The sequence below is a fragment of the Homarus americanus genome, unplaced genomic scaffold (assembly GCF_018991925.1).
Source record: "Homarus americanus isolate GMGI-L3 unplaced genomic scaffold, GMGI_Hamer_2.0 scaffold53472, whole genome shotgun sequence".
NCBI classification, from domain to species: Eukaryota; Metazoa; Arthropoda; class Malacostraca; order Decapoda; family Nephropidae; genus Homarus; species Homarus americanus.
Window position 1 is genome coordinate 34,740 of NW_024730593.1, and position 15,261 is coordinate 50,000.

General features: G+C 49.7%; 1 protein-coding gene across 2 annotated transcripts in view; it reads left to right on the forward strand.

Moving 5' to 3' along the window:
* The first annotated feature begins 13,920 nt into the window (after positions 1-13,920).
* The window catches only part of LOC121867058 (zinc finger protein 239-like), a 29,616-nt gene continuing 28,275 nt past the window's right edge, over positions 13,921-15,261 (forward strand). Inside the window, exon 1 of one of the 2 annotated variants that reach the window (XM_042366819.1) lies at positions 13,921-14,016. The gene's annotated coding sequence lies outside the window, so the exon portion shown is untranslated. Of the gene's footprint in view, positions 14,017-14,206; positions 14,332-15,261 lie in introns of those variants that run through there. The other variant, XM_042366817.1, reaches the window with a different exon arrangement.

A 15,261-nucleotide genomic window follows, 5' to 3' on the forward strand; every position in this document is an offset into this window, starting at 1 on the left:
GTCCATTCCACTCATTTCTGCAACAATAATTTTCTGTCAACAAAGACGGACACCTAATTTTTCGTTATAATTAAAAACGTAACACAAATTGGCCGTTTGCTTTTTGCTACTTTATGGAGAGGTTAATTGATTACTTAACTCCCTGGAACATTTGGACGCCAGTATATTTTTAAAATTTGGAATTTTGGGTAAGATTATGACCTATCCCTCTGACTTCTCCCAGTCCCACCCCTAAAGCTCGCCGTCGGTTCGCCTCCTTTTCACCATTGACTATACTGTGTTATACTGTATATACTGATCGTGGAACTGACAGAAACCGTCATTGACATAGTTAATGAACTCAAAATACATAAAAATAACTCAACTTACTTGCAGCCAATCGACCTGTAGTATCTTAAAGGACAATTATATATGTGAACGTATATTCTAAGAGCACACCCACCCACACTCAAGCACAAGCATCAATCGAATCTCTCTCACTCACACTCTCACTGTACATTTGCAAGACATGTTCTAGGAAATGACAACTGACAAGATCATTCATCACTGAGCGGTGACGACTTCACTCAACAAGCACACATGACAATTCTCTGTCTCATTTTACATCTGCAAGACATGTTTGTCTACTCGTGGGAAGTCCACGAATCATGGGCGATGCAGGTCTCCTCTTTCATCGACAGACACATGACAACCGATGTGCAGATACTACAAGACCCAATCCCGTCTGACCGACTGCCAATAAACACAGCCCCCTGATGGCATTCGTAATGGAAGTGATAATGAAAAAAATATTGTATTTGGTTTTTTTAATCTCAATTTCGTTATTCCATGTAGTTCATTTTTAATCAATATATGTTTGTGGAATTCTAAATATATTATTAGCAACAGAAACAAAAGCATTCATCAAAAATATACGGCTCATAGGAAAACCAGGTATTCATGAATTTCAAGGAGTAGCTAGCCTAATTTCTATCACGCTTCTTGCTGAACATAGTTTTACTTGATGGAATAGATAAACATGACTTTTAAAGAATGAAAATAAAAATAATCCAAATGAATAAACAAATATATAAAATATTGTAATATGTGTAGGCCCCCAGATTGTGGAGGCCCCTGTGCAGCTGCCCACTTTGCCCACTCCAGAATCCGGCTCTGCTTTCTCCAACCCATCCTGACTGCGACCTGTAGTTGATTCCTCCCCTACAAGCACCGAACCTTCTAGAATTCCCCAGCCTACGCCTCCAGCACCGCCCACGGAGCGGGGGTCAACTATCTACCCACGCCTACCCCCGCCTTATAAGGCCTGACACAGCTGTAACCAGCCGCTTTTCTACACAGTGCCACCAGCAAGCAACACCTCCTCCTCCGCGCCAGCCTGGCGCCTGCTGCTCCCGCCAGCATCCTTGGCGTCCCTCAAGCCGTGTGTCCGTTCTCTGGGCACCCTCACCACCCAGCTCTCTCTACTCAACGCTTATTACCATGCTACCTACCCAGCAACAAGCTGCATTGTGCATCCAATACAATATGTATACAGTGAGCACATTGTGAGTTTCATTTCTCCATCCCATCCTGAGTGTGAACCAAAATCTCATAACCCCACAAATGGTGACCCCCGGAGATTTGCACTCACACAGGATGTAGGAGAAACTGATCACTCTCCCAGTCTTCAAGCAACATGGAAGATTGGCTTACCCACGCAGAGGCAGCTCTCATAGGTTCTACAACTACTGTCTCTACACCGCAGGTTAGACACCCTAGAGCAGCTCTGCTACTCTAAGCAGACAGCCGCTCCTCTTCCTGCCCCAAGCACCACGTCCTACCGACCCCAACACACCCGTCCTACCTCAGATGCCGCCCCCGGCCCAGCAGAACCCCCTGCCACTCCTCCTTACGTGGCCCCTGCTCCTGACGCAGACCCACACACCCCTCTTATCTCCCTCAGGTACCCCCTGCTACTGTCCTGCACCCTGCTGTTGTCGTGGACCCTGCTGCTGTCATGCACCCTGCTGCTGTCATGGACCCTCTTCCTACTGACGAAGCCATTGCTCCTGACCCAGGCCCACACACCCCTCTTATCTCCCTCAGGTACCCCCTGCTACTGTCCTGCACCCTGCGGTCATGCACCCTGCGGCTGTCATGGAACCTCTTCCTACTGACGAAGCCCCTGCTCCTGACCCAGGCCCACACACCCCAGCAGGCGCATCTGAGGACTCTGTACCTGTCGCGAGGGAAACACAACATTTATCGCCTCAACAACCCTCCTTCTCCCTCTTTTCTCCCACAGATCTCGTGAATCTATACAGAGTTGCCCCCCTCCCCCCTAGCGGCCGGCTCATCCACGCCCTCGCCGTTATATCCCACATGTGGCAGGCGCCGCCCGTTCTGCCTCACATGTGGCACGCAACTCTGCCAACCTCCAGCCTCCCGCCTCGCCCGGAGGGGAAGGGGAGTATTGTAGTGGATTCCTCCCCTACAAGCACCGAACCTACTCGAATTCCCCAGCCTACGCCTCCAGCGCCGCCCACGGAGCGGGGGTCAACGATCTACCCACGCCTACCCTCGCCTTATAAGGCCTGACACCGCTGTGATCAGTCTCTTCTTTCTACACAGTGCCACCAGCAAGCAACTCCTCCTCCTCCGCGCCAGCATGGCGGCTGCCGCTCCCGCCAGCATCCTTGGCGTCCCTCAAGCCGTGTGTCCGTTCTCTGGGCACCCTCACCACCCAGCTCTCTCTACTCAACGCTTATTACCATGCTACCTACCCAGCAACAAGCTGCATTGTACATCCAATACAATATGTATACAGTGAGCACATTGTGAGTTTCCTTTCTTCATCCCATCCTGAGTGTGAACAAATATCTCATACCCCCATGGACCCAACATCTCGTAACCCCACAATCTCATCCGTCCGGTGAGGTGTGTGTGTATGTGAGTGTGTGTGTGTGTGTTGTGTGTAGGTACATGTGTGTATGTGTGTGTGAGTGTCTCCCGGTGGGTCCGTAAGGGTAACCTACAATCCTAGTGTTAAAAACTGTTCGCTGGGGGTATTGTAGTGGATTCCTCCCCTACAAGCACCGTACCTTCTCGAATTCCCCAGCCTACGCCTCCAGCGCCGCCCACGGAGCGGGGGTCAACTATCTACCCACGGCTACCCCCGCCTTATAAGGCCTGACACTGCTGTGACCAGCTTCTTTCTTTCTACACAGTGCCACCAGCAAGCAACACCTCCTCCTCCGCGCCAGCATGGCGGCTGCCGCTCCCGCCAGCATCCTTGGCGTCCCTCAAGCCGTGTGTCCGTTCTCTGGGCACCCTCACCACCCAGCTCTCTCTACTCAACGCTTATTACCATGCTACCTACCCAGCAACAAGCTGCATTGTACATCCAATACAATATGTATACAGTGAGCACATTGTGAGTTTCCTTTCTCCATCCCATCCTGAGTGTGAACAAATATCTCATACCCCCATGGACCCAACATCTCGTAACCCCACAATCTCATCCGTCCGGTGAGGTGTGTGTGTATGTGAGTGTGTGTGTGTGTGTTGTGTGTAGGTACATGTGTGTATGTGTGTGTGAGTGTCTCCCGGTGGGTCCGTAAGGGTAACCTACAATCCTAGTGTTAAAAACTGTTCGCTGGGGGTATTGTAGTGGATTCCTCCCCTACAAGCACCGTACCTTCTCGAATTCCCCAGCCTACGCCTCCAGCGCCGCCCACGGAGCGGGGGTCAACTATCTACCCACGGCTACCCCCGCCTTATAAGGCCTGACACCGCTGTGACCAGCTTCTTTCTTTCTACACAGTGCCACCAGCAAGCAACACCTCCTCCTCCACGCCAGCCTGGAGGCTGCCACTCCCGCCAGCGACCATGGCGTCCCTCAAGCCGAGTGTCCTCACGCTGGGCACCTCACCACCCAGCTCTCTCTACTCAACGCTTATTACCATGCTACCTACCCAGCAACAAGCTGCATTGTACATCCAATACAATATGTATACAGTGAGCACATTGTGAGTTTCCTTTCTCCATCCCATCCTGAGTGTGAGCCAATATCTCCTAACTCTACAAATGGTAACTCCCGGAGATTCGCACTCACACAGGATGGAGGTGAAACTGGTTCACTGTCCCAGTCTTCAAGCAACATGGAAGACTAGCTTACCCACGCAGAGGCAGCTTTCATCGGCTCTACAACTACTGTCTCTACACCGCAAGTTAGACACCCTAGAGCAGCTCTGCTACTCTAAGCAGACAGCCACTCCTCTTCCTGTCTCAAGCACCACGTCCTACCGACCCCATCACACCCGTCCTGCCTCAGACGCCGCCCCTGGACCAGCAGTACCCCCTGCCGCTCCTACTGACACAGCCCCTGCTCCTGACGCAGACCCACACACCCCTCTTTCCTCCCTCGGGTACCCCCTGCTACTGTCCTGCACCCTGCTGCTGTCGTGGTCCCTGCTGCTGTCATGCACCCTGCTGCTGTCATAGACACACTTCCTGACGCAGCCCCTGCTCCTGACCCAGGCCCACACACCCCAGCAGGCGCATATGACGACTCTGTACCTGTCGCGAGGGAAGCACAACATTCATCGCCTCCACAACCCTTTTCTACCTCTTTTCTCCCGCAGATCTCGTGTATCTAGACAGAGTGTCCCCCCCCCCTGGCGGCCGGCTCATCCACGCCCTCGCTGTTATGTCCCACATGTGGCATGCACCACCAGTTCTGCCTCACATGTGGCACGCAACTCTGCCAACCTACAGCCTCCCGCCGCGCCCGGAGGGGAAGGGGAGTATTGTAGTGGATTCCTCCCCTACAAGCACCGAACCTTCTCGAATTCCCCAGCCTACGCCTCCAGCACCGCTCACGGAGCGGGGGTCAACGATCTACCCACGCCTACCCTCGCCTTATAAGGCCTGACACCGCTGTGATCAGTCTTTTCTTTCTACACAGTGCCACCAGCAAGCAACTCCTCCTCCGCGCCAGAATGGCGACTGCCGCTCCCGCCAGCAACCTTGGCGTCCGTCAAGCCGTGTGTCCATTCTCTGGGCACCCTCACCACCCAGCTCTCTCTACTCAACGCTTATTACCATGCTACCTACCCAGCAACAAGCTGCATTGTACATCCAATACAATATGTATACAGTGAGCACATTGTGAGTTTCCTTTCTCCATCCCATCCTGAGTGTGAACCATTATCTCATAACCCTACAGTATTGTAGTGGATCCTTCCCCTACAAACGCTTTTGTCGCTGACTAGCCGACCCTGCAAATTCCCCAGTGTATGCCTCGTGGTCTAGGTCAATCAGCGCCGCCTTACATGACGGAGGTCAACTACTAAGCCACGCCTACCTCCGCTATATAAGACCTGACCTCGTGGTGACTTGTCTCTCTTTCTACCTATACCACCCAGCAAGCTACACCTCCTCCTCCTGCCTGGCGGCCCTCGCTTCCGCCAGCGACCATGGCGACCCACAAGCTGGTCCTCCTCTGAGCACCCTCACCAACCAGTTCTCTCTACATCACGCTTGTAACCATGCTGTCTTCCCAGCACCAAGCTGCATTGCACATCCAATACAATATGTATAAAGAGAGCACATTGTGAGTTTCCTTTCTCCATCCAATCCTGAGTGTGAACCCAAAAATCCCGTACCCCACAGTATATACAAGACTGTAGTGGACTAGGGTGTGTCATACGGAAGCGAGTTTTTTTTTTTGAGTTTGAAAAATCGGCCCATGGTATTAATGATGTAGTTCTATGTGCAGAATCATGTGATATCTTCAGATTTGAAAAGTTTTCATTTTTTGCTAGGTAAATTTTAACTTTAAATCTTATGAAAATTCAGTATTCCCACCCTTTACCAACACCACTAAATAGCTTATTTAAAGTAAAGTAAATGTATCAGGTTAATTTATTAGGATGAAAATGATCCAGAATAGTGAAACGAATGATCTTGACACATTTATTAAATTTAATATTCCTTTAGAAAACAAAATCATCAAATACAAAAACCGGTTTTACTACTACGACCCGGTGTTGCTGCACACCATAGAGAACATGTCTTTCTTGCTTCTGTTTCTACTCATCACCTCCCTGCTGACCACCTGAGCTCGGATGTAGCCTTCCCTCCTCTCCTGGCTGTACACGTGACTGCTGACCTCGCTCACTTGCTGTACACAACGCTCTATACTCTGGGTGTGCGAGGGCCAGGCAGGGACATGCATGGGGTTGTCCAGGAAAGCTCTGACTTGAACATTGGTGAGGCTGCAGGTAAGAGGGGGCTCACTGCCAGCCTGGATGTTATCCAGATCTATGAGATCAGTGAGGGTCTTGGCACCTAGATTGACTTCAGGAGTCTTCCTGACCCTGAAGGAATCGTCACCAACTGATTCGTCATGCCCAGATCCTCTCATAAGTCTCATATCCAAGATCTTTTTGACTGCCACTCTTCTCTCCTCCTCATCCTTACTGCAGAGCATTGTCTGCAGAACTGCCTCGGGATGAGCATACCAGGAAGATCTCCTCACAGTCTGCTCCACAATCTGAACAACCTTCCTTGGCTGACTCCTCAGGAGCTCAAGCTGGAAGAGAACATGCCTCGGACCTTCGGAGAACGATGACTTGACCTTGGTGTTGAACCAATTTGGCAAGTAGACACTCACGATGAATTGGACAATAAGTCTCAGGTTGTGAAGCTGGTTCCCTTTCAGTTTATGATGAGCGACCCAAATTCTGCAGAACCTGAGAGCCGTTGTCAGAGCCACCTAGAATGTGAGACTGGACCTATCTGCAGGTAAGCAAGTCTATCAGGCATGACCCCAGTTTTGATGGCACTGCAAATCATGTAACCATAGTACTGGTCAGTACTCAGGTCGTCAATGACAGTATGTGCAAGCTCAACGAGTGGAGGGCCAACTGTGATTTTTTCAAAGCTCGGATTTATTTCTAACTCAGTGGCAGAGTCCAGCATCTTGCCAAGAGGACCAGACCATCTGTTGTTTGAAAGAGTCTTGCCATCCAGCTCCTGGATCAGATGTCTGAGTGGCAACTCGTTGGTGTGGAGGTCACAAACAATCCAGACCAGCTTCCTCCCAATCTTCCGCTCTATCCACTGTATGACCCCCCCCTTGCCACCCTGTGTTCGTGTTGGTGCTGTCCAATGGCCTGCAGGGTCTGGTCTACGTTCCTCTCTCTGAGCCAGTTCACAATGTTATCTGCCACTATCTCAGCTGGTTTCCTGATGTCATCTTTCTCTGGAGTGAAATGCCACAAATACTTCCCTCCTGGTTCACTGCAGCAGGAGTAGTGTTCCTCCTTCACCATGGCAGGGAACAACTTGTCAGAATGTCCAACTTTCATGAACACTTTAGCGTCATCCCTTCTCCCATCAAAGAACAAACAATTGATTCCATTTTCTCTTATCCCCTTATCAAACTCCTCTTCTAGGTTACTGACAAGTTTCTCCTGAGCTCTCCTTACTTTGTTATGATCTATCACCAGGTGAACATCATCAGGTGTTATCAAACCACCGTCAATCCAGGCAGCTGTTGCTATCTCTGCAGTTTCTCTGAGACCAGTGTGGTGTCGCTTGCTGGCCAGAGCTATGCTCGGGATATCTTTCCTATTTCGAATCTTATGCCTGGAAGGTTTGGGATCATTATTTTCTGGGTTAGGTTTAAAGTCACCATTCTCCTGGTCAGCACTCGGATCAGCCATGGGGAAGTCATTAAACTCTGAATCAGCTTGACTCCAATCATCGGCCTTTTTTACCTTACCCTGGGCCTTCTCAAGTCTCTTTTCCTCGGCAACTCTTCTCCTCTTCTGTCTCTCTGTGGCAGCCTCCTGTCTCTTGGACTCCGGAATATCTTGGCTAGAAATCATGAGAGCCCCTATACTGCCAGTCTTCTCTCTCTGTGCTTTGACAAATGCCAGTTCGATCACAGGAATCTTCAGTTCACGCTTGCAAATACAGGAGATGTGGGCCTTGGATTTACAGTCACGATCGCATCCAAACTCAGGACAGAGAACAATTGGGCACTTGCAAGTAATTATGTCAAATAACTGGTCCAGTTGCTTGGTAAAGCTGTCCTTAACTGCAAGTTTTCCTCTCCCAAGAGAGATATCTCTTGCCTTTTCCCAACTGGCTAGCAGTCTCTCACTAATCTTCTTCTGACTTGTTATGACTGGAGGCTTGAACTGAGCGTTAGCCAGAGTGTACTGTGCCAAGACAGCTTTGGTCATATCACTGGCAATGTCTTTGTTTGTGTAAGTTCTTTGGTTCTTTTCACTGATTTGCCTGATTAAAACACCGTATCTCAAAGCATCTCTCAATGTAGGCAACTCCGACTTCAGGAGCTCTCTCCCAGACCCAAGATAGTAACTGAGATGGCTGGATTTTTGGTTCCTCGTCCTGACACAAGCAGCCATCGCAAATATTATCAACTTATAAATGGACCAGAATCTGAAACAGAAAAAAATATTGTTAGTTGGGTTGTTAAAGAATGAAGTCAGAAAGCAATGTTCACTATTTAATTGTAATGCACTAATGCAGCTGTACGTTAGATTTTCGATAAATTTCACGCTAAAATTTACCTAGCAAAAGGTTGCAAAATATTGAAACTGAAATTATTTTCTGTTTATATACACTAAAATCTACCAAAAAAGTGATGGGCCATTAGTTTTGGCTGATCTTCCCTCCTATGACACACCCTAGTAGTGGACGTCTCCCCTACAAACTGCGTAGCAGTCACCACCTGCTATCACATTCCAACGTGCCGTTGCCTAGCAACGAAACTATTCACCGGCGACTTCTCGGGTTTTCCCAACATGACTCATAGCGGCTGCTGGGTATATAAGCTCTGTCTCTCCATTGAGATTCATTCTGCCCATTTTCCTGAACAAGCAACATCTCCTCCAGCAAGCTCCATGCTGTTAACATTTATTCAACCAGGAGGCCAGCAACAGGCAACATCTTCTCTAACGAAGCTCCTGCACATATACCTCCTTCAACACGCTACTCACCGAACGTCTTCTACTGAGCAGCTCCCCACCACACGGCATCTCCAGCACCAGACTGTCTTCATATAACTTATATATTATACAAGAAAACCACATTAGAGTTTCCTTCCATCCTGAGTGCTAGACAACATTAATATCTCGATTCCCCTACAATGGTGACTCCCGGAGATAAGCACTCACACAGGATGGAGGACGGACGGATCTCTCTGCCGACTTTCAACCACAACGTCGAGGACTGGCTTGACCATGTGGAAGCAGCCCTCGCCGGCTCACGAGCGACCGACGGGCAAAAGTATTGCGCCCTGCTCTGTGCCTTGCCCACGGAAGTGGCCATGCGGGTCTCCCAAACCATTTCCAACCCTCCAGATCACAACAAATTCGCTACCCTGCGGGCTGCCTTGAAGACGTGTTATCAACAGACCAGCCCCAATCTCCTGCAAGATCTATCCTCTACCTCCCTCGGGAACTCAACCCCGGGACGTCTCTGGGAGGAGATGTGTCGGCTGAACTCCCATCACACAGACAGACTCCCCGACTCTATCCTGCGCCAGCTTCACGCACAAAAGCTACCCACAGAAGTACGCAACATCCTGTCCGCAGTAGATTACTCTACGACACCGGAACTATATGCAACCGCGGCAGATAGAATTTTTAAAGAGTGCGCTGCTGCACCCCTTGCCTCCACGGTCACACCAGTACCTACCATCGAACTTGTAAGCCGGGTCAACACCCCTCAGCCGAGCAATACCTCACAAGACATCAAGGACCTGTTGCAAATTTTGAACCGCAGGATGGACACCATTGAGCAGTTCTGCTCCTCCATACCCGCTGCTGCGCCGGTTCCTGACTCACACACTACGCCCTACAAGTTCCGACACACAGCAGCCAACCCCCAGCACAACAAATTTACCCTCTGCTGGTATCACCAGACTTTCGGCCGCAATGCTCGAAACTGTGAGCCCTATTGCACCTATTCGGGAAACGGCAACACGGGAGGCTGGTAGACGCCTCAGCCTCCGTCCCTCCAGGCGTCTCATTACTGCGCGTCACCGACCGCACCTCCGGCAAGAAGTTCCTCATCGACACCGGTTCATCGGTCTGCCTCATCCCTCCCTCACTACGAGACAAGTCAAAGCAACCCTCGTATGACCTGTTCGCTGCCAACGGTACCTCCATCGCCTCCTACGGCGTACGCACCCTCGCCTTAGACCTCGGTCTGCCCAAGACTCTGCGTTGGTTATTCGTGATAGTAGACGTGTCTCAACCCATCCTTGGTTTCGATTTCCTCACCTTCCACAAGCTCGGCGTCAAACCAAGTCATCTATGCCTCATTCATGAGCCTACAGCACGCAAGATCTAGGGTTCTCGTGCCAGACACACGGACGCTATCACCTGTCTTGCGCCTTCCAACGAGTTCTCCTCCCTGCTCGACGAATTCAAGGAGCTTTTTTCACCCCGAGTCTCCCTACCCCCACCACCCACGTCGGGAATTTTCCACCACATCGAAACCAAAGGACCACCAGTCTTTTCACGCCCTCGCCGCCTGCGCCCTGAGCTCCTGTACACAGCCAAAGTAGAATTCAACAAACTACTGCAAGACGGCATCATTCGCCCTTCAACGAGTCCCTGGGCATCGCCTCTTCACATGGTTCCTAAGCGAACACCCGGCGAGTGGAGGGTGTGTGGCGACTACAGAGCCCTGAATCTCATCACCAAACCTGACAGGTACCCTATTCCGCATGTCCAGGACTTTCACCACAAACTTCATGGCAAGACTATCTTCTCGAAGATCGACTTGGAGCGTGCTTTCCACCAGATCCCAGTAGCACCGGCAGATACCCAGAAGACAGCCATCACCACTCCGTTCGGACTCTTCGAGTACACTTTCATGAGTTTTGGCTTACGCAATGCAGCACAGACTTTCCAGAGGTTCATGGACCATATGCTTCGCGACCTCGATTTTGTCACCGTCTACATTGACGACATCCTCGTCGCATCTTCGACGCCTGCCGAGCACCGCCACCACCTACAACTCCTTCTCCAACGCCTGCAGAACAACAACATGAAAGTTCATCCTGCTAAGTGCGTCTTTGGAACCTCGGCCATCGATTTCCTCGGTCACAGAGTCTCGCCCAGTGGCATACAACCCCTACCACAGAAGATAACCGCGATTAGGGAATTCCCCAAACCTGAAACGGCGAAGAAACTCCGAGAGTTCCTGGGTTTAGTCAACTACTACCACCGCTTCATTGACAAAGCTGCCACCGTCCTAGCCCCCCTACACGACCTTCTCAAGGGACGCCCAAATAAGTCTCACAAGTCTCTCATGTGGACTCAAGAGGCTACTACGGCATTCACCACTATCAAACAGCACATCACACGCCTCACCCTCCTGGCCCACCCTGCACCTAACGCCCGGACCACTCTCACAACAGACGCTTCTTCTACTGCAGTGGGCGCCGTCTTACAGCAGGAGATCAACGGAATTTTCATGCCCGTTGCTTTCTTCTCACAACGGCTTCAACCACCACACCTCAAGTACAGCGCTTTTGATCGAGAACTCCTGGCCATATACTTGGCTGTCAGACATTTCCAACACTTCCTCGAGGCCCGTCAGTTCACTATCTTCACTGATCACAAGCCCCTCGTCCACGCCTTCGCTTCAGCTTCCCAGTCACATACACCTCGTGTCCTGCGCCACTTGGCTTACATCTCGGAGTTCTCCAGCGACATCCAACACATTAAAGGCAGCCACAACGAGATCGCCGACGCCCTCTCTCGTTGTATATCCACCATTCTTCCCTCATCTCCACCCATTGATTATGGGCAGCTAGCCGCGGTTCAAGAGAAAGACGAAGACCTGGCAGCATACAAGGCATCCCCCTCAGGCCTCATACTCCAAGAACTCCCTGTTCCTGGCACAAAGATAAAATTGTGGTGCGACGTATCCTGTGGATAGCCTAGACCGTTCGTGCCTCACGTCCACCGCCGCGCTGTTTTCGACCGCATCCATGGTCTCAGCCACCCGGGTGTGCGGGCCTCCCAGCGCCTCCTCACGCAACGTGTCGTCTGGCCCGGCATCAAGTCTGATACTAAGAAATGGGCTGCCCAGTGCCTGGCCTGCCAGTCCTCCAAAATACATCGTCACATACGGGCCCCCTTACAAGCCTTTCCTATTCCCAAAGGACGTTTTCAAGTAGTACACCTCGACATCGTGGGACCTCTTCCATCATCCTACGGTAGCACCTACATCTTCACCTGCATCGACCGTTTCACCAGGTGGACAGAAGCAATTCCCATGCCCAACGCTACAGCAGAGACTACTGTCCGCGCCTTCATGTCCGGTTGGGTTTCCCGTTTTGGCCCCCCCGCAACCGTAATCACTGACCGAGGAGTACAGTTTGAGTCACAACTCTGGCAGCACCTCCTACAGTTCCTCGGCACGTCTAGACAACGCACTACAGCATACCATCCTCAAGCCAACGGCATGGTAGAACGTTTTCACCGGCAGCTGAAGGACGCACTCAAGGCACAGCACGACCCTTACAGCTGGACTGATGCGCTTCCCTTAGTGCTCCTCGGCATCCGTGCATCACACAAGGAGGATATGGACTGTAGCCCAGCAGATCTGACACTAAGCGAGCCCCTTCGGCTACCCGGGGATTTCTCACTCCCTCCTGATCCCAACCAAACCACTCCAGCCGTTCGTCACGACTTACTCCAAAAGCTACGACAAGCAGTTTCTGCATTCAGAGCTACTGCTCCACGCCAGCCTCCTCGGCGCCCTGAACACATCCCTCCTGCACTACTCACAGCCGAGTATGTTTTCGTCAGGCATGATGCTCACAGCAACCCATTACAACCCCCCTACGATGGACCCTTCCAGGTGGTTACCAGTTCGGCAAAGTTCCTGACAATTATCCGGAATGGCAGACATGACACCGTCAGCATAGACCGAGTCAAACCGGCCACCTTACCCGTCGGGCCCCCAGCCCAGCAGCACCATCAACAAACTACGCCTGCACCAGTCCACCCGCAGTTACCACCGGCAGCAACACCACGCCCACGACATTTCTGGGCACCCTCTTTTCACCCTCATGTACAACCTGCTCCTGTCATAGAACCTGCACCTGTAATAAACCTCCCTTCTATCATAGAACCTGAACCTGTAATAAACCTCCCTTCTATCATAGAACCTGCTCCTGTCATAGACCCTCCTCCTGTCATAGAACCTGAACCTGTAATAGATCTCCCTTCTATCATAGAACCTGCTCCTGCCATGGACCCTCCTCCTGACGCAGCCCCTGCAGCAGCAGGAGCACAACAACCATTGCTTGTACAACCTCCTCTAATCCCAAACCCTCTTTCTCCCCCTAATTCTCCCACAGGTTTTGTGTCACTGGATGGAGTTGTTACACGTAGCGGTCGAGTCGTACATACACCTGCCCGGTATGTGTTATGTGTGGGACACAACCCGGACAACATCCAGCCTCCCGCCGCGCCGGGAGGGGAGGGGGAGTATTGTAGTGGACGTCTCCCCTACAAACTGGTAGCAGTCACCACCTGCTATCACATTCCAACGTGCCGTTTCCTAGCAACGAAACTATTCACCGGCGACTTCTCGGGTTTTCCCAACATGACTCATAGCGGCTGCTGGGTATATAAGCTCTGTCTCTCCATTGAGATTCATTCTGCCCATTTTCCTGAACAAGCAACATCTCCTCCAGCAAGCTCCACGCTGTTAACATTTATTCAACCAGGAGGCCAGCAACAGGCAACATCTTCTCTAACGAAGCTCCTGCACATCTACCTCCACAACACGCTACTCACCGAACGTCTTCTACTGAGCAGCTCCCCACCACACGGCATCTCCAGCACCAGACTGTCTTCATATAACTTATATATTATTCAAGAAAACCACATTAGAGTTTCCTTCCATCCTGAGTGCTAGACAACATTAATATCTCGATACCTCTACAAGACCAAAGACCCCAAATATTAAAATGTGAGTAGGCCTATCTCCTCTTTAATTATCGCTAATTTTAATAGTTTAGACATTCATATACTAGATGTATCCATAATTCTCTACAAATAGTGTTTACTATATTTTAATGGGAATGGTAGAGACGCCTAGGGAAATTTTATGTCAAAAAGAGAAATTTTGAGGGCGCTGCTAGGGGAATTTGGCCGAGTGAACCTGGCAATACTGGGCCGCCAGTCGTCAAAACAGTAAGCGCGCTGTGAGATATTGGAGGAACTTATCGGTCGGTCTGCTATTATTCTCGCCATTTCTCTTTTTCTGGACTGGATTTCATCAAAGGTAATACTTGGACATGTTAACCTTCTTGTGCAGTAAGGGTGGAAATGATCATATATCTGGATTCATGAATTTAGAGTAGTTAAATGATGAATATAATTCATAGCATGTTTTTCGTTGTTCAGCCATTGTTTGTTAACTTTCAGTAGCTCACAAACACCGATGTATTGGATAGATTTATATACCCTGTATAATATGTACCATTGCAAACGTATATAAATGGTTTCAAATATATTACAGGGGTTTAAGTAAGTATTCTAGTATTTATTTTCATTGAGTGAAGAAATGTTGGTTATACGATATATGCACCAGGGATACACCCCATTTCGTCACCAATAACAAATCCGTTTCGTCACCAGTAACAGTCGTTGGTATTAGTGACAATTTGTAAGTTATTATTTTACAAGAATAGAAATTACACATTACACACAGACGACTCTAGAAGTATTGTGTTGTTATATTAATTATTTAATAAAGAGAACGACTAAAACATTGGTAAATAAACCAAATGCAGAACAATGAAGAATTATTGTTAATACTCTACATGAATATTAATTGTTTTGTGAAGAAAACGATGCAACATTGGTAAATAAACAAAATACAGAACAAATGAAGGTGATTTTGGCACCAGCGCATAAACCACCAAGCGGTGAGATCATTGCAGGCATATTAACAATGTTTTTATTGGTTAATGTAAAAAACTAACCCGCCAGGGCTGCACAGCACCGACGCAGCCGTATCACGTCCGGCAAATGCCTCAAATTGCATCATATCATGGGAAGTTCTTTCTGTTTAATATACTGGGGAAGTTAAGTAAGGTTAGGTAGGTCTGTTCTTCATGCCCACAAACGTTAAGTAGCATTATTTTAAAATATTCGTTTTTTAACATATTTCCATAAACTACAGCAGTGTCCACTATAATATAACAATGAA